This window comes from Bufo gargarizans, chromosome 1 (genome assembly GCF_014858855.1).
Source record: "Bufo gargarizans isolate SCDJY-AF-19 chromosome 1, ASM1485885v1, whole genome shotgun sequence".
Classification (NCBI taxonomy): domain Eukaryota; kingdom Metazoa; phylum Chordata; class Amphibia; order Anura; family Bufonidae; genus Bufo; species Bufo gargarizans.
In genome coordinates this window covers 492,764,708-492,784,872 of record NC_058080.1, presented here as the reverse complement: position 1 = coordinate 492,784,872, position 20,165 = coordinate 492,764,708, and the positions used below count along the sequence as shown (strand labels likewise).

The window sequence follows — 20,165 nt, the reverse complement described above, 5'->3', positions numbered from 1 at the left end:
GAACTGCTCGCGTCAGGTCTTTCTGCATAATTACTATTGAAATTAACTTGTCATAACTTTAACTTTGTTCTTAACCATTCTTTGTTAGAATGATTTGTGTGCTTTGGGTCATTGCTGCATGGCCCACTCAGCTTACAGACAGATGTCCTCACATTTTCCTTTAGTATTGGCTGATATAATTCAGAATTTATTGTTCCATCAATGATAGAAAGCCGTCCTGGACAGTTGCAGTAAGACAGGCACAAACCATGATATTACAACCACCATGTTTCACAGATGAGATAAGGTTTTTATGTTGGAATGCAGTGTTTTCCTTTCTACAGTAGCCTTTTGGCTTGTCCAGATGATCTTTTGTAAGCGGCAGATGGCAGCAATGTTCTTTTTGGATATCAGTGGCTTTCTTCTTGTAATTCTGTGATACACTTCATTATTGTTCAGAGTCTTGCTAAACATTAGGTAATGTAAGAAAGGTCTTTAGTTGCTTAGAGTTGCTTCTTTTGTGACCTTGTAGACTATTACATGACATCTTATTGGAGTTATCTTTGTTGGTCAACCACTATTGGGGAAGGTAATAATTTTTGAATTTCCTCCACTTGTACACAATCTGTCTAACTTGGTCGAGTCCAAACTCTTTAGAGATGGTTTTGTAACCTTTTCCAGCCTGATAACCAACTTTTATTATGAGGGCCGCTCCTCCTCACAAGCGGCACGTTTTCCTTCTGAGCGCCGACTATTTATACCTTACGTACATTCCACAGCGGCACCGGGTATCCCCTGACAGGATTTTATCTAAACTAAGGATTATTGTTATCTCTAATTCTGTGTTAACTGTTTTTGTCATATGCTCATACATACTATCATACATACCATAGTCTCTTTACCTCCTTAACATACAACTTTAATACAGTACCATCATACTTATCTTGGGATCTAACTATCAATACTCACCCTGTGATCCGGTGACTTAATACAATCATGTCTGTTTTCATGTCTTATTTCTATGTTCATTTTACGTTATAATTTTTGTTTACTTCTATTTCATTCTATAATTCAATTCTGTTAGATCATGTGATTTGGAGTATCTATGTCATGTGACTTTTTGTCCCCATGCTAAGCTGACCACTGCCATTTTGTATTCTGTTAAATCATGTTACCTATGTTATCTTTCTATTCTGTTATAGTTTGATAAAGGCCTAAATGGGCCAAAACACCAGACGCAGATTGAATAATAAAAAATACGAATGATTCAAAAGCTACGATTATCATGAGATTTCTGGAGTTTATTTTCCTATTGTTCGACGGAGTGGGAACCCGACTCCTAGAAAATCATACAATATACCAACAACAGTGTGCATTTTTTTCAATTTTATAATGAGGCCCTCTCTATTGTTCGTGCCATGATGCACTTCCACGAACATGTGTTGTGAAGATAAGACTTTGATCCCTGTTCTTAAATAAAGCGGGTTGCCCATTTACACCTGATGCCACAGTCGCTATTGACCCCAACATCTATGGAGTTTAGTGGCTAGGATAGGAGCTAGCTTTGACCCATACAATATGCCAGTGCTTCACATTGGAGAAATACAGAAAGTACCATCCGACCCACTGCACAACCTTTTGAGCAAAAGGTTCAAAAACATAAAAAAAGTGTTTCATATTTTAGCTATTTTTCTGCCAATAATATATATATATATATATTTTTTTTTAGCATTTCCTCCCATTTAGGCCAGTTTATTTTAGTGATTTTCCAATATAGTATTACCTTAAAATATTTTTTTAATTTGCAGTCACTAATTTCTATAAATCAGGTATATCCAAGCCACTCTGCCTTAGGGTACAGAGCAAACAAAGCGGCCAGGTTATGGCCATGCTGTGATGAAGGACTGTGCAGCCAATTAGCCCGCAGCTGCCTTTCATTTAATAAATGAAGACCGCACTGTAATAACTATTTTATGATCATTGTATTTAAGTTTTTTTTAATAACTTGGAAAGGAACCTCTTTACTATACGGTAGGTAGTCCTTAAAAAGTTAAAAGCTACACTTTTGAGAAATTCTATGTACATTGTTGGAAGAAAAATATCAATTTGAATGTTACGTTTGAATGACAATAAGAGACTACAAGATACATATTTACTGTAATTACTTGTCTGTCACTGAAATATATAATATTAGGAGAGCCTTTTCCTAACATCCCTAATATCATCAAAGAAATGTATCTGATTTAGAAGCACTACACTACACAGTCTAAGGAATTACTTGTGAACTTGGCACTCAAGTATTCTAATACTTGCAATCCTTCTACCTGAAGCACATATGAATTAAAATTTTGCCTCTCTTATAAAATATCCAGCTTTCTTAACATAAATCATAGCTTGATCTTCAGTCATATGTGTCTATATATCAGATTTCAAATAAGCTGAATTTTTCACAGTAAAAAGGATCAAACAATTCAAGAAAATAAATGGTTGCAATTATTTATCATTCCCTTTCTGCCAGGATTCTGGTAGAAAAAGTAGCAAATTTTGCTGCAGACTTTTAGTGATTTGTACATCTTCTTTTTTGTATTTGTTGTGATGGGGTGCCACGGACTGGCAGCTGACACCGCAGGCACCACCACTGAAGGATCCAACTGTTGTGCTGCTACATCTCTCTTTCTGGTTAGTTTTTTTGTGATTTGCTGCAACTTTTTAAAAGTGGGTGGGGAAATGGTAATTGTTAGCTATGGCAAATAGGTATACACCAGATTGATCAACTCCGACTTTGGAGATTATTAGAGATGAGCGAATTAAAGCCAACGATCCAAATTTCAGGATAAATTTGATTTGCCTTACTTTTTAAAAAGTATATGTACACCTTTAGTGCCATTTTTTTATTGCATTGTACTCATTTTGTGTTAAAATAATTTTTTTTGTTGGTCTTTATTAACCCCTTAGGGACGCATGACGTACCGGTACAGCATGTTTCCTGAGTCCTTAAGGACCCATGACGTACCGGTACGTCATGAGTTTAAAACGGGATTGTGGAAATGCGGGGGTTAATCGGAACAGGATGACCGCTGAAATCATTCATATGACCCCCCCCCCCCCGTATCGGCAATCGCAGCAAACCGCAGGTCAATTCAGACCTGCGGTTTGCAGCGCTTTCTGCAGTTTCTGATCCTCTGATTTAAAATGCCCAAAATAAAGATTTTTCACCCCCTTGTGCAGGGGGTGTTGCAGGCGGTGCGGGAGGTATCCAGTGGTTATATTCATTGGTATCCAGTGGTTATACCAGAGTGTCAGCACATTGCTGACACTGGTATAAACGGCTGACATCTGTGCAGCGATGTCAGCCGTTTAACCCTTTCCATATCGCGGTCCATACAGACCGCTGTATGGAAAGGGTTAACAGTCAGGGAGCTCCCTCCCTCTCCAATCGGGGGGCTGCTGTGCCTTTGCAGCCCCCAGACAGGATGGGGTGACAGAGGGAGGGAGCCCCCCTCCTTACCCTTCACCGTCTGCTCAGTTGTGGCAGACGGGGAAGGTTCCCATGGCAACAGGACGCCTTCTCAGGCATCCTGCTGTCCATGGTGCTGAACAGATCTGTGATAAAGGTACAGATCTGTTCAGACAAAGTGTAAGTAAAATACAGTACAATACACTATATTGTGTACTGTACTATACAGACATCAGACCCACTGGATCTTCAAGAACCAAGTGGGTCTGGGTCCAAAAAATGTAAAAAACTAAAAAATGAAAAAAGTAAAGATAAAAAAATAAACATTTATCACTGAATAAAAAATATAAAAATTTAATACACTACACATATTAGGTATCGCCGCGTCCGTAACGACCTGATCTATAAAACGGTCATGTTACTTTCCCCGCACGGTGAATGCCATAAAAATAAAAAAATTAAAACTATGAGGAAATTGCCCACCTTACTTCCCAAAAAAGGTAATAAAAGTGATCAAAAAAGTTGCATGTACGCCAAAATAGTACCACTCAAACCGTCATCTCATCCCGCAAAAATCATACCCTACCCAAGATAATCGCCCAAAAACTGAAAAAACTATGGATCTTAAACTATGGAAACACTAAAACATGATTTTTTTTGTTTCAATGAAATCATTGTGTAAAAATTACATAAATGGAAAAAAGTACACATATTAGGTATCGCCACATCCGTATCGACTGGCTCTATAAAAATATCACATGACCTAACCCCTCAGGTGAATACTGTAAAAAAATAAAAATAAAAACGGTGTAAAAAAAGCCATTTTTTGTCACCTTACGTCACAAAAACTGCAATAGCAAGCGATCAAAAAGTCATATGCACCCCAAAATATTTCCAATCAAACCGTCATCTCATCCCACAAAAAATGAGACCCTACCTAAGATTAATCACCCAAAAACTGAAAAAACTATGGCTCTCAGACTATGGAGACAGTAAAACATGATTTTTTTGGGTTTCAAAAATGAAATCATTGTGTAAAACTTACATAAATAAAAAAATTGTATACATATTAGGTATTGCCGCGTCCATGACAACCTGCTCTATAAAAATACCACATTATCTAACCTGTCAGATGAATGTTGTAAATAACAAAAAAAAACAAAAAAAAAACGGTGCCAAAAAAGCAATTTCTTGTTACCTTGCCTCACAAAAAGTGTAATATAGAGCAACCAAAAATCATATGTACCCTAAACTAGTACCAACAAAACTTCCACCCTATCCCGTAATTTCTAAAATGGGGTCACTTTTTTGGAGTTTCTACTCTAGGGGTGCATCAGGGGGGCTTCAAATGGGACATGGTGTCTGAAAAAACAGTCCAGCAAAATCTGCCTTCCAAAAACCGTATGGCATTCCTTTCCTTCTGCGCCCTGCCGTGTGCCCATACAACAGTTTACGACCACATATGGGGTGTTTCTGTAAACTACAGAATCAGGGCCATAAATAATGAGTTTTGTTTGGCTGTTAACCCTTGCTTTGTAACTGGAAAAAAAATATTAAAATGGAAAATCTGCCAAAAAAGTGAAATTTTGAAACTGTATCTCTACTTTCCCATACAGTAGTTTATGGCCACATATGGGGTGTTTCTGCAAACTAAAGAATCGGGGCAATAAATATAACATTTTGTTTGGCTGTTAACCCTTGCTTTGTTACTGTAAAAAAATGATTAAAATGGAAAATTTGCCAAAAAATTGAAATTCTCAAATTTCATCTCCATTTGCCAATAACTCTTGTGCAACACCTAAAATGTTAACAAAGTTTGAAAAATCAGTTTTGAATACCTTGAGGGGTATAATTTCTTAGATGGGGTCACTTTTATGGAGTTTGTACTCTAGGGGTGCATCAGGGGGGCTTCAAATGGGACATGGTGTAAATTAACCAGTCCAGCAAAATCTGCCTTCCATAAACCATACGGCGCACCTTTCCCTCTATGCCCTACTGTGTGCTCGTACAGTAGTTTACGGCCCCATATGGGGTGTTTCTGCAAACTACAGAATCGAGGCAATAAATATAGCATTTTGTTTGGCTGTTAACCCTTGCTTTGTTACTGGAAAAAATGTATTAAAATGAAAAATTTGCCAAAAAATCTAAATTCTGAAATTTTATCACCATTTGCCATTAACTCTTGTGGAACACCTAAAGGGTTAACAACGTTTGTAAAATCAGTTTTGAATACCTTGAGGGGTGTAGTTTCTAGAATGGGGTCATTTTTGGGTGGTTTCTATTATGTTAGCCTCACAAAGTGACTTCAGACCTGAACTGGTCCCTAAAAAGTGGGTTTTTGAAGATTTTCTTCTAAACTTCTAAGCCTTGTAACAGCCCCCAAAAATAAAATATCATTCCCAAATTGATCCAAACATGAAGTAGACATATGGGGAATGTAAAGTAATAACTATTTTTGTAGGTATTACTATTTATTATAGAAGTAGACAAATTGAAACTTGGAAATTTGCCATTTTTTACAAATTTTTGGTAAATTTGGTATTTTTTATAAATAATTTTTTTTTTTTACTTCATTTTACCAGTGTGATGAAGTACAATATGTGACGAAAAAACAGTCTCAGAATGGCCTGGATAAGTCAAAGCGTTTTAAAGTTATTAGCACTTAAAGTGACACTGGTCAGATTTGCAAAAAATGGCTAAGTCCTTAAGGTGAAATAGGGCTGAGTCCTTAAGGGGTTAAAAATGATGAGCTGTTTTCCTGCACAGCTTTGAGTTTATCTACTAGCAGAATCTCTATTTTCTCTCTGGTCCATCAGACAGGAAGCTGAGAGCTTCTTATCTCTGCTCTCTTACCGTATAAATAGAAATGATTGAATTGAAGCTGATGAAGTGGAATTCATTACGAATTTGAGGAAAAATTTGATTTGCAACGAATCCGAATTTCTTCGTGTTTTGTGGTAAGGAATGTCAATTTTTCCTCAAATGGTGGCTACATGTGTGAGGACATGGGGCAAGGAAGTCTAGGAAGGTGGGCTGACCCATAATGCCATGCATGCAGCCAATCAGCAGCCAGTCAGCCCTGTGATGTCACAGACCTATAAATATGGCAGCTATCTTAGAATCTGCCATTCACCAGCGTACTTACAGCAGGGAGAGATGCATCTGCAGGTGCTAGGGACAGCGGTAGAAAAACCGTCATTGTTCTAAAAAAATAAATAAAGATTTACAAGTGCAGGGAAATATTATTCAAGGTGTAAGGAAAGGATAGGGAGGAATAATTTCACTACATTTCTGTTGAACAGGGTTCATTCAGGGAGGTGACAGCCTGGGTAATAGGAACATTCCTATTAGACCTTGCAGCACTGACTGGGGACCCAAATTGCCATTTTACAGCTCTGTAGTTCCAGCAAACCATTCTTATTAGGGTGCAAGTGCTGTTTGATACAGGCATTAACAGGGGTTATTACAAGGAATTATTTCTACATCTTATTTGCCCTTGTGCGGTACACTTATCTGTGGTGTAGTTATTTATTGTCAAGCCTTTTGTGATGTGTATTAGCGCAAAAAGCTAAAATACATTCACCGCTCTGCGGTGCATTTATCTGTAGTAAAGGCTTCGGTAGGGTGTTTTAGCGCAAAAAGAAGAAAAAAATTTGTTGCTCAGTGGTGTAGTTATTTCTTGTTAAGCTTTTCGTGACGTGTATTAGCACAAAAAGAAAAAATACATTTGCTGCTCTGCAGTGCAGTTATTTCTTGTTAAGCCTTTTGTGACGTGTATTAGCACAAGAAGAAAAAATACATTTACTGCTCAGCGGTGTAGTTATCTGTAGTAAAGGCTTTTGTGGGGTGTTTTAATTTCTTTTTTATTTATTGATCTAACAGTATGTCAGGCAGAGAAGTGCCAGGCCCAGCACAGGGGAGTGGCAGAGGCCTAAATGTTTCTGGCGTAGGCAGAGGTCACAACAGAGTAAGGGGGCGTGGCATCAGGAGTCGCAGCAAGAGGCCTGAGCTCCTGGTGTCATCTAGCAGTCATGTCTTGACCAACATTCTTGTTTGGTTAACTCGGTCATCCACTTCATCCCAAGTGACATCAGACACCCCCAGCCAGTCGGTGGGTTCGTCAGACACAACCCTTAGTTGGCATGGCCCAGGAGCAGGCCCTGTGCCCTCACCTGTCTTTAACCTGCCTCTGTCCTTTGCTGTTCCCTCACCCACAGAAGTATTGTATGCTGTGGGCTTAGCTCCACTATACAGCAATGATGAGCTACTAAAGGACGGTCAGCAGCTACTGCCCAGCCGAGATCTGGAGGAGACATCCGCCGCTTTCTCTGCTAGGCGGGCAAGTAGTGATGAGGAGAGTGGGGTGGGAGGTGGTGTTGCAAGTGGCCAGAGACCATTGAGGAGGACATCAGTGACGTGCAGACACTCGATGAAGCCGATCGCACTTGAGAGCCGGGTGCAAGAGGGGGTTCATCAGTAGAAGAGGGTGGCAGCTTGCTTGTGAGGCAGCGGCTGAGCCAGCAAGGTAGTAGAATGGCTGGGTGTCAGCAGTGGGAGGTCGGGAGCCAAACGTGCCCAGGGTAGACCACCTGCTTCGCAGCAGCCTACCTGCCCAGGAAGTAGTGGTGCAGGGGTTCATGGAGGCAGCGGCGGTAGCAGTCAGTCAGTGCGGACTGTTGGGGGGAAAATCACCTACTCGGCGGTGGGCAGTTTTTTTTAAATCCGCCGGAGGAGGTGAACATGGCCATATGTATAATATGTGGGCAGAAGCTGAAGCGTGGCCAGGGTGCCAATGTTGGCACCTCGGCCCTGCGTCAACATATGCAGCGTCACCATAAAGTGGCCTGGGAGAACCGTGGCTCCGATGTGGTGGTCCAGCCTGCTGCAGCAACCGCTGCATCACCCAGTGGCACGCTCCCAATTTCATGCAGTCAAGGCTCCACCACCTCAGCCAAAGGGAGCTGTCTGTCGTTACCATCGTCTGCTGTTCTTGATGCTCCTGCTCCTCCTACTCCTCATCAGTCATTTTGTCAGCAATCAATCACCAAAGCGATTGCCAAGAGACAACAGTATGCGTGCACGCATCCAACGGCGCAGAAGCTGAATGTGCTCCTGCCAAGTTGATGGTGCTGCAGTCCCTCCCTTTCCAAGTGGCGGACTCTGCACCTTTCAGAGAACTGATGGCTTGTGCCGAGCCGAGGTGGAGAGTCCCATGCCGTCATTTCTTTAACAAAAAGGCAGTGCTAGCCCTGCACAAACATGTAGAACAGAATGTGGGCCAGTCATTGACCCTGTGTCTGCCAAAGTGAACGGCAGCGCCGAAGTGTGGAGCTGTAACTACGGTCAAGGACAATACATGTCCTTTACGGCCCACTGGGTAATTGTGGTTCCTACATAGCCACAACAGCAACTTAGCCAGGTCATGCCGCTTCTGCCTCCATGTTCTCACGCCATTGGTTCAGAGACAATGTCCGCCTCTGCCTCCTCATCCTCCACCATGTCCTCAGCCTCCACTACAGGGACAAGTCACAGTGCACCTCCAGCATACCACATATGCAGGGCTCTGCGGTATCACACTGTTCTGCACCTGGTTTGCCTTCGCTAACGGAACTCCTCCATGTGATCCATCAAGAAATCAATTCCTGGCTTTCTCCGCGACAACTGAAAATCGGAACCTTGGTGACCGACAATGTAAAGAACATGTTGTTGGCGCTGTGGCAAGGAAGCCTTAGCTATGCACCCTGCATGGCACACATGTTCAATCTGGTTGTAAAGCGGTTCCTGAAGTCTTCCACCCATCTGAAAGACATCCTAAAAATGGCCAGGAAACTTTGCATGCACTTCATACACCACAAAGTACACACTCCTTGAGCTGCAGCGGCAGAACAGCATCCCCAACATAGATTGATATGCGATGTTTCCACCCATCGGAATTCCACCCTCCATATGTTGGACCGACTATATGAATAGAGAAAGGCCATCAACGATTTCTTGATGATGCAGCGGATAGGAGGACTCCTCTGGGTAACTTCAATGTCAGCCACTGGCAGTTCATGCGTGACACCTGCCGTTTGCTCAGGCCCTTTGAGGACGCCACGTGATTTGTCAGTCGCCAGGACTACGGAATGAACAACGTCATTCCACTGCTTCATGTCCTGGATTGGATGCTGGTAACAATGGCTGGACAATGGCCCGATGCATGCTCACTTGCTTGTGTAGTGACAGCCGAATTGTCAGCATTCGGCAGAGAGATGATTTCTAGCTCTGTCTCCACTTTGTTGGACCCTCGATACCGGTCCAGGATGGGGGCCTTGTTTACACCCACTGAGAGGAAGGACAAACTGACAGTATGGACAGTATCCTGCCACCCCACATTGAAGATCCGCTGGACTACTGGGCAGCCAAACTGGATTTGTGGCCGCAACTGGCAGAGTTTGCCCTGGAAAAGCTGTCCTGCCCGGCCAGTAGTGTGACATCATAGCGGGTGTTTAGTGCAGCGGGGGCCATTGTTACCCCAAGGAGAACTCGCCTGTCCACCCAAAATGTGGAGAGACTGACCTTTGTCAAGACGAATCAGGCATGGATCAGTCAGGATTTCCACCCACCAATGCCTGATGCATTTGATTCGATTATCCATGCCCCCTCACCCAAACCTTGAAAAAAGAGACTGGTTTCTTCTGGCTACCTGCCTCATCTACTACTCTGATGCTGCTACCCACCTGATGCCACACAAATCTGATGACACGTGCTTCTTCTTTCACCCACCCTCGTCAGTAGGTACTGGTATTGCCACCCACCGCCCCACTCTGTCACCGGGTCACTTTGTGTTCTCCTGATGCGGCTGCTGCTGCCATCTCCACACTGTGTCACCTTCGCACTCTGTGGTCTCATGATGCTGCTGCTGCTGCCACATCCACACTATGTCAACTTGCCACTCTGTGGTATCCTGATGCTGCTGCCATATCCACACTATGTCACCTTGCCACTCTGTGGTATCCTGATGCTGCTGCCATATCCACACTATGTCACCTTGCCATTCTGTGGTTTCCTGATGCTGCCATCCTCACACTATGTCACCTTGCCACTCTGTGGTATCCTCCTGATGCTGCTGCTGTCGCCACTTCCAGATTCGGTCATTGTGTCACTCAGTGGCCTCCTTATACTGCTTCCAACTCCAGACTGTGTCATTGTGCCACTCGGTTGCAACAAAAGAAAGGAGGTTCTGCTTCGGCACAAGTCCACACTGGAGACAGTCTCAATGGAATGGATAATTCTTCTTTAATGGAAACAACGCGTTTCGGGGATTAAAACTTCACCTTTATCAGGTTTCATAATATTATGAAACCTGATGACTGTCTCCAGTGTGGAATTGCTCCGAAGCAGAACCTCCTTTCTTTTATTGCAACTTCTTCTTTTTGGGGGACTGGACATCCCATCCAAAAGAATACACAGTCTGCGGCTGCAGTTCCGGTAGATACGTCTCATCAATACAAGCCTTCAATAGGGTTGTGCCTATTTTAGCACAACTCCAAAAGGTGAGCCTTCACAATCCTCACTATATTATTTTACCTGCATATACTTACTATCCTATTGTGCGCCCCTTTCTCTTTCATTCTCTATTCCCCTCATTCGCTTGAGAGGAATTTAGATTTGTCCAATACACAAAGATTGTGCCACTCGGTGGCCTCCTCACACTGCTGCCACCTCCAGACCTTGTCATTGGGCCACTCTGTGGTCTTTATGAATTTAACATCTCAGATATTGTGTAAATGGTTGGTTGTGTTTATACTGTAAGATGTCTTCATCAGGATTTATGTGTATATGAGAGCCCAACACTCATGTGATTGTGACTTTGTTTTCTTTAAATACATAATTTTTGAATATGTTGGTAAGGCTGATTAGTCAGCCTGCATTTGTGGGAGGGGCAGAGGCTCTTCATATACGAGCCACACCCTCACTCTCAGGTGTGTGTTTTCAGGTGCAGCTATGCTTTTGAATGACTCATATCTTTACCTGCTTGCCAGCTTACGTTATTAATTTTAGTTAATGTCCGTTATTTTCTGTCACGTTTCCCTTCGTCTTTTCAGGTCATGCAGTTGAACTATTGGGGTCACCTTCCACGTCGGACAGGTCTCGTTCCTAACGATATTTCGCCTTGCATGTTATTCAGGCCACGTAGTTTATCTTGGGTATCGCCTGCCACATCTGTCAGGCTCATGGTTTAATTCACGTGCACCTTATTCATGTCACTTTTCATAGTTATAATTCTAAAAAAAAAAAAAAAAAAAAACTCGGCCCCATGGCTTCGGGGGCCCGACGACTGCTTCGGCCCCATGGCTTCGGGGCCCGACGACTGCTTCGGCCCCATGGCTTCGGGGGCCCGACGACTGCTTTGGCCCCATGGCTTCGGGGGCCCGACGACTGCTTCGGGCCCATGGCTTCGGGGGCCCGACGACTGCTTCGGTCCCATGGCTTCAGGGGCCCGACGACTGCTTCGGTCCCATGGCTTCGGGGGCCCGATGACTGCTTCGGTCCCATGGCTTCGGGGGCCCGACAACTGCTTCGGCCCCATGGCTTCGGGGGCCCGACGACTGTTTTCAAACCTGCTGGGCTGATTGCCTGGTTGGTTGTCCATCTGTGCATCTAGGCTCATTTGGCCCCTATGTATCGCACACATACCTGCTTCCCTAATTTTCTAATAATCCATGTTGATCGCTCCATGTTGATCCATGGCTTTGGGGGCCCGACGACCTGCTTCGGCCCCATGGCTTCGGGGGCCCGACGACCTGCTTCGGCCCCATGGCTTCGGGGGCCCGACGACCTGCTTCGGCCCCATGGCTTCGGCCCCATGGCTTCGGGGGCCCGACGACCTCGGCCCCATGGCTTCGGGGGCCCGACAACCTGCTTCGGCCCCGTGGCTTCGGGGGCCCGACGACCTGCTTCGGCCCCGTGGCTTCAGGGGCCTGACGACTGTTTTCAAACCTGCTAGGCTGATTGCCTGGTTGGTTGTCCATCTGTGCATCTAGGCTGATTTGGCCCCTATGTATCGCATACATACCTGCTTCCCTAATTTCCTAATTATCCATGTTGATCGCTCACTTCATGTTTTGACCGCAAACTGGTCCGGTTCGCCCTACAGCATTATTGTCATGTCTTACACAGATATTTCGTCTTTCTTTAATTGTTCAGGTCCTGCCAGAGCAAGAACAAGTAGGGCAATTCGCTCTAGCATTTCAGTCTCTGATCGTAGTCGATCATATCTTGTCAACCAGGTCCCTGCGCAAAGTCTTTGCCTTTTTACCACGACCAGGAATTCATTTTCGCCAGTAGCTTCATTGCATTGCATTCCCTCACTCATGGGAGGGCATAGACAGAACTTGTATATTATGGCTTCATAGCTTCTTGCCCCACTAACCTCCGACTCCCTACAACCACGTTGAATCGGATTTTGGACAAGGTCCCGCATTTTCTCACGGTAGAAGATTCAGATAGTAGGTCGGTCTTCACGTCTCAAGCGTAAAAACAATTCTCAGGGGCGCACAGTAGAACAAAGCGCGGATAGCTGTTGTCTGGGGAACTATTCAAGGATTCTCTTCCTATCTACATAGTTCTTTTGGCCCTCATTCCTGCATAGTCTAGGCCAGTGGTCAGCAACCTGCGGCTCTAGAGCCACATGCGGCTCTTTAGCCCCCTGATATTGGCTCTTCCAGGTGCGGGCTCACATGTACAGTGCGATAGCATTTTCGTTGCCCATAGCAAAAATAGGTAGGAGGGTGAAGACCAGGAAGCGGTGAAGGCTCTCTACTCACCGCTTCCTGGTCCTCGGTTGTAGGCTGTGCAGGGCTGCGCACAGTGTGAGGCGCTCTGTGACGTCACTCTGTGCACGCCAGTTCACAGCACAGCCGACAGCAGGAGGAACACAGAGCGCGGGTGGTGAGGAGCAGCGGCATCCAGAAGCCGGAGAGGTAAGTGCTTTTTTATTTTATGAAACTTGGGGCTGATCTGAGGCAATGAGGTGATGAGAATCATAATGGGGGATATGAGCGGCATCATGGATGATGAGAGGCATCATGGATGATAATGGTGATGATGAGAGGCATCATGGTTGATAATGGGGATGATGAGAGGCATGGGGCTCTTATCTGAGGTCTGATTGAGGGGGTCATTTACTTTGGGGTCTGAGCTGACATCTGATCTCAGGGAGGTCTTATTCACATTGAGGTTCTGCTTAAGTGCTTGAGGCATAAGGTCACTGACTTTTTGAATGTTCGTATTGTGCTTCAAACAATACCTTCATGCGAATAGGGGTTCTAAGTTAGTCTCCAACCTTATTAAGAACCAAAGAAATAAATCCTTTATTCAAGCCATCAAATCAGCCTCAGGCCCCCGACTTATTAATACTCCAGCGATAGCTCAGGAGTTTTGCTCCTTTTATTCAAATCTGTATAACCTCCCAATACCCCTCACCAGCCAGCAAATCGAGAAACGCACGTCGGAGTTCCTTAGCTCTATTAACATCCCAAGAATTTCTGAGGTCGATATACATCAGCTGCTTCAACCGTTTACAACGGAAGAGGTAGAAAAGGTTCTAATGTCTATCCCTTCAGGCAGGAGTCCCGGACCTGACGGTTTTCCAAGCTCATATTACAAAAAGTATAAAGATATTTTAGTCCCACATTTTGTCACAGCATGCAATCTCCTCCTTACAGGTGGCTCTATGACCCCACAAGCCTAGGAAGCGCACATAACGATTATCCATAAAGAAGGGAAGGATAAGGAAGCATGTGGAAGTTACAGGCCAATTTCACTGCTGAACACCGATTTGAAGTGATGGGCTAAACTGCTTAACAGCAGGATGTCAGGGTTGCTCCCTGGGCTTGTGGGTGAAGAACAGGTAGGTTTCGTTGCAGGTAGAGAGGGTAGGCATAATATCAGTAGAGTCATACATGCGATCACCCACGCCATCAAATCTAAGTCCCCTCTTGTACTCCTGGGCACAGATGCGGAGAAGGCGTTCGATAGGGTTAGCTGGGCCTATATGGAGAAAGTACTACAAGCCTTTGGCTTCCCTGAAGGCCTCATCAGAGCTGTCTATACTCTATACTCTGCACCATCTGCGAGAGTACTAGTCAACGGCACCCTATCGAACGCCTTCCAAATTAGAAACGGTACTCGTCAAGGATGCCCATTATCCCCCACCTTGTTTGTACTCACCCTAGAGACGCTTCTTCTTAAGTTCCGCCAATCCCCCACGATCAAAGGAGTGAAACTAGGCAGATTTACTGCTCCTGATGATTTACTGCTCCTGTTGTCAAATCCTGAAGAGGCTTTGCTGGAGGTTATGCAGATTTTCGAAACTTTTGGGGTTATCTCAAATTTTAAGATAAATTTTGATAAGTCAGAGGCCCTTGGCGTTTCCCTCCCAGCTGTCCTGCATACTAAGGTCAAAGCCCTCACACCATTCAAGTGGCCTACACAAGCAATAAAATATTTGGGGGTGACGATCCCGATGGACCCCAAGTTGTTGTTAAGTCTTAATTTCCTCCCGCTACTCTCCAAAGTCACCTCTATTCTCTCTAAGAGCAGCTTTCCTTTCCTAACCTGGCTAGGCAGGAAAAATGTCCTCACCACCTACAGCCTGCCGCTGATAATGTACACCTTGAGAGCCCTACCCATATCGGTACCTGTTAGTTTCATTAATAAACTACAATCCATCATGAGCAGTTATTTGTGGGATAAGAAGCGCACTAGAATGTCCTTTCGCCTTCTTTCCCGAAGAAAGAAACATGGGGGTATCTCCCTCCCTGACCTATCAACCTACAGTCATGTGAAAAAATTAGGACACCCTTTGAAAGCATGTGGTTTTTTGTAACATTTTTAATAAAAGGTTATTTCATCTCCGTTTCAACAATACAGAGAGATTAAAGTAATCCGACTAAACAAAGAAAACTGAAGAAAAGTCTTTTCAAGATCTTCTGTAAATGTCATTCTACAAAAATGCCTATTCTAACTGAGGAAAAAGATAGGACACCCTTGCCCCTAATAGCGAGTGTTACCTCCTTTGGCTGAAATAACTGCAGTGAGACGGTTCTTGTAGCCATCTACCAGTCTTCGACATCGGTCTGAGGAAATTTTACCCCACTCCTCAATGCAGAACTTTTTCAGCTGTGAGATGTTTGAGGGGTTTCTTGCACGTACAGCCCACAGCATCTCAATGGGATTCAAATCTGGACTTTGACTTGGCCATTCCAGGACTCTCCATTTCTTCTTTTTCAGCCAATCTTTGGTTGATTTACTAGTATGTTTTGGGTCATTGTCATGTTGCATGGTCCAGTTCCGCTTCAGCTTTAATTTTCTAACTGATGGTCTCACATGTTCTTCAAGCACCTTCTGATACACAGTAGAATTCATCGTGGATTCTATGATGGTGAGCTGACCAGGTCCTGCTGCAGCAAAGCAGCCCCAAACCATGACACTTCCACCTCCATGCTTCACAGTTGGTATGAGGTTCTTTTCTTGGAATGCTGTGTTTGGTTTACGCCAAACATGTCCTCTGCTGTTGTGTCCAAATAATTCAATTTTGGACTCATCTGTCCAAAGAACATTATTCCAGAAGTCCTGGTCTTTGTCAACTTTATCTCTGGCAAATGTCAGTCTGGCCTCGATGTTTCTCTTGGAAAGCAAAGGTTTCCTCCTTGCACACCTCCCATGCAAGTTAAACTTGTACAGTCTCTTTCTGATTGTAGAGGCATGTACTTCTACATCAACAGTAGCCAGAGCCTGCTGTAGTTCTCGAGATGACACTTTAGGGTTTTTGGAGACCTCTTTTAGCATCTTGCGGTCTGCTCTTGGGGTGAACTTGCTGGGGCGACCAGTCCTGGGCATGTTGGCAGTTGTTTTGAAAGCCCTCCACTTGTAGACTATCTTCCGGACAGTGGAATGGCTGATTTCAAAATCTTTTGAGATCTTTTTAAATCCCTTCCCAGACTCATAGGCTGCTACAATCTTTTTTCTGAAGTCCTCTGACAGCTCTTTTGCTCTCACCATGGTGCTCACTCTCACTTCAACAGTCAGGAGCACACCAAACTAAATGTCTGAGGTTTAAATAGGGCAAGCCTCATTCAACATGCAGAGTAACGATCTACTAATTATGTGCACCTGGTGTGATATACCTGTGTGAGATCTGAGCCAATTTAAGAGGGAATACATGTGAGGGTGTCCTATCTTTTTCCTCAGTTAGAATAGGCATTTTTGTAGAATGACATTTACAGAAGATCTTGAAAAGACTTTTCTTCAGTTTTCTTTGTTTAGTTGGATTACTTTAATCTCTCTGTATTGTTGAAACGGAGATGAAATAACCTTTTATTAAAAATGTTACAAAAAACCACATGCTTTCAAAGGGTGTCCTAATTTTTTCACATGACTGTATATACAGGCTATTAGTTTGGAAAGGTGGCTTAAACTGGCCAGACAAGAGACATTCTGTATGCATGTAGATTTAGAATTGGCCCTGTTGGGTAAGGAATTGTTCCATAGGTTATGGACACCTGAGAGGACAGGAGAAGGGACCAAAGTAGATAGCGTACTCGCCAGAGGAATGCTGCATATTTGCCATAAGTCTTTGGTCTTAACATCTGCTCAGGACAAGATTTCTCCCTTAGCTCCTATCTCAGTTATCCCCACACTACTGTTCCCACAAATTAAATCTCCATCAGACATTTGGCTATCAATGTCACTTCACAGATTAGGAGATTTGAAAGGGTTACAGATCACTTCCGACTTCTATACTGCCCTCTCGGGTGTACCTGCCCTTGGTAAAGATTTCATTCAAAGAAATGACTTTGAGAATGCTTGTAGGCAGTTTATGATTTCCAAATTTACCCCTCTCCCTGATCCATCATGGTTGGAGAATTATGTTCTGCTGCCAAATTTACCTCATAAATGCACCACCCTCATTTATAGGCAGATTCTAAGTGAGAGCTATTCTAGCGTACTGCCCTGGGTTGCTGAGTGGGGAAAAGAACTCCACCTTGAATTTAGTGACACTGACAGTAAATGGATTCAGAAATCTTCGCACGGCTTTTCCAAGTGCATAAAAATTCAAGAAAACTCTGTTAAGACAGCGTTGCGTTGGTACAGAACCCCCGAGTTCCTTTTTTTCAAATTTCAAAAGAGATTTCAAACATTGAGGTTCTGATTAGTGGTCTGACCTGAGGTGTAATGAAAAATATTTTTTTCCATATTGTCCTCCTCTAAAACCTATGTGCGTCTTATAGGGTAAAACGGTGTGGAGTGAAAGAAGATGTAGTGTCGAGGATTGAGAAAGGTATGTTCAGCTGGTTAGGAATACCCTTATGAAGTAAATAACAATGTACCTTCCTATATATTTGAAGTTTAAAAAATTTGGCTCTCAAAAAAATAAAAATCGCTGTTTTGTCGATATTTGGCTCATTTTACTAATAAGGTTGCCCACCACTGGTCTAGGCAGTTGGGTTTCGGTCCCACGATCTCCTGACGCTAGGGCATTGCCAGTACTCGCACTAGAATCAAACTTTACAAGTTTCAGTTGGTTTATGATCCATTTCACAACGTATTCTCGGTCCTCCATTCCGCTTTGGTGCAGTATCCGCAATATTGAGCATCATGTCTCTGGCCTTGTCATCCACAAGATGGGTTGTAGGTTTCCTACTGGTCTTGCCTCACATACCCCGAATTTTCGCTTTAGATCCCGGATGCCTTGCAGTTGGCTTGGGGATTAGTTTGTACATGCCATTCAAATTCCTTTTCTACCCTACTTGGCTTGGTTTTTGCCCACTTATAGGCCTACCCACGATCATGGCTTAGGGCACACAACAAGCCATTTAGTCAGGTCAGCTAAGACACGCCTAGCTGGGTTAGGTTGTTCCCGTTGTTTTCTCCCTAGGGTTCTTCGGATACCTCTTGGCCGTAGCCATGACCACAAGTTGGTAAGGCTGATTAGTCAGCCTGCATTTGTGGGAGGGGCGGAGGCTTTTCATATACGAGCCACACCCTCACTCTCAGGTGTGTGTTTTCAGGTGCCCCACCCTCCCTCCCTTATCTCCTCATTTCCACAGGGTATGCCCACTTATAGGCCTACCCACGATCATGGCTTAGGGCACACAACAAGCCATTTAGTCAGGTCAGCTAAGACACGCCTAGCTGGGTTAGGTTGTTCCCGTTGTTTTCTCCCTAGGGTTCTTCGGATACCTCTTGGCCGTAGCCATGACCACAAATATATATATACACTCACCTAAAGAATTATTAGGAACACCTGTTCTATTTCTCATTAGTGCGATTATTTAGTCAACCAATCACATGGCAGTTGCTTTAATGCATTTAGGGTTGTGGTCCTGGTCAAGACAATCTCCTGAACTCCAAACTGAATGTCAGAATGGGAAAGAAAGGGGATTTAAGCAATTTTGAGCGTGGCATGGTTGTTGGTGCTAGACGGGCCGGTCTGAGTATTTCACAATCTGCTCAGTTACTGGGATTTTCACAACCATTTCTAGGGTTTACAAAGAATGGTGTGAAAAGGGAAAAACATCCAGTATGCGGCAGTCCTGTGGGCGAAAATGCCTTGTTGATACTAGAGGTCAGAGGAGAATTGGCTGACTGATTCAAGCTGATAGAAGAGCAACATTGACTGAAATAACCACTCGTTACAATCGAGGTATGCAGCAAAGCATTTTTGAAGCCACAACACGCACAACCTTGAGGCGGATGGGCTACAACAGCAGAAGACCCCACAGGGTACCACTCATCTCCACTACAAATAGGAAAAAGAGGCAAAATTGGACTGTTGAAGACTGGAAAATGTTGCCTGGTCTGATGAGTCTCGATTTCTGTTGAGACATTCAAATGGTAGAGTCCGAATTTGGCGTAAACAGAATGAGAACATGTATCCATCATGCCTTGTTACCACTGTGCAGGCTGGTGGTGGTGTAATGGTGTGGGGGATGTTTTCTGGGCACACTTTAGGCCCCTTAGTGCCAATTGGCCATCGTTTAAATGCCGCGGGCTACCTGTCATGCCCTGCTGTGACTAGGTGCGGAGGTCGGCCAGAATAGCAGCACGTGTTTAGTGTTTGTTTTGGAGTCGTGCTGGATCCGCCTCCCATCAGGTGCACTGGGTGGGGTCATTAGTTTAAATGGCTCTCAATTCCAGTGCTCTGAGCGGGTTATAGATATCAGTCTGGCCTTGGAAGCAAGCAAGGAAGGAAGGTTGTCTGTTCCAGCTCAGAAAAGATAAGTGTGGTTTCTGTTTTTGTTGTTTGCTGTCTAGTTGTGTTTGTGTCATCTCTCCCATCCAGGTTCTGTGCGAGCAGGCTGCTCCTATTTCCCCTTTTCACAATCTCAGGAAATCTAGGGTGTTTTAGCCCAGGCACGGGGACACATCATTCCTACCACCAAGGTCTGAATGTGGGCTGAGCAGTGCAGGGAGAGAGGTCAGGGATTAGCTAGGATGTGACCCTTCCCGTACTTCTCGCCTAGAGCCTGGTTGCTGGTTTATCTGTGTGTCTGAGTGCTCGTCCGCCGTGACACTGCCTGAGCATTGTTTCTGACCATGTCCATCCCTTCGTGACCACCATGTACCCGTCCTCTGATGGCTACTTCCAGCAGGATAATGCACCATGTCACAAAGCTCAAATCATTTCAAATTGGTTTCTTGAACATGACAATGAGTTCACTGTACTAAAATGGCCCCCACA

The 20,165-nt window shown here is 44.2% G+C and overlaps 1 protein-coding gene and 1 gene segment (V, D, J or C); both read right to left on the bottom strand.

The window, feature by feature from the left end:
• The window catches only part of LOC122923246, a 386,426-nt gene that overhangs the window by 102,636 nt on the left and 263,625 nt on the right, over positions 1–20,165 (bottom strand).
• LOC122923226 overlaps positions 1–20,165 on the bottom strand; it is a 151,474-nt gene that overhangs the window by 15,142 nt on the left and 116,167 nt on the right. The gene's annotated exons all lie outside the window — the stretch shown is intronic.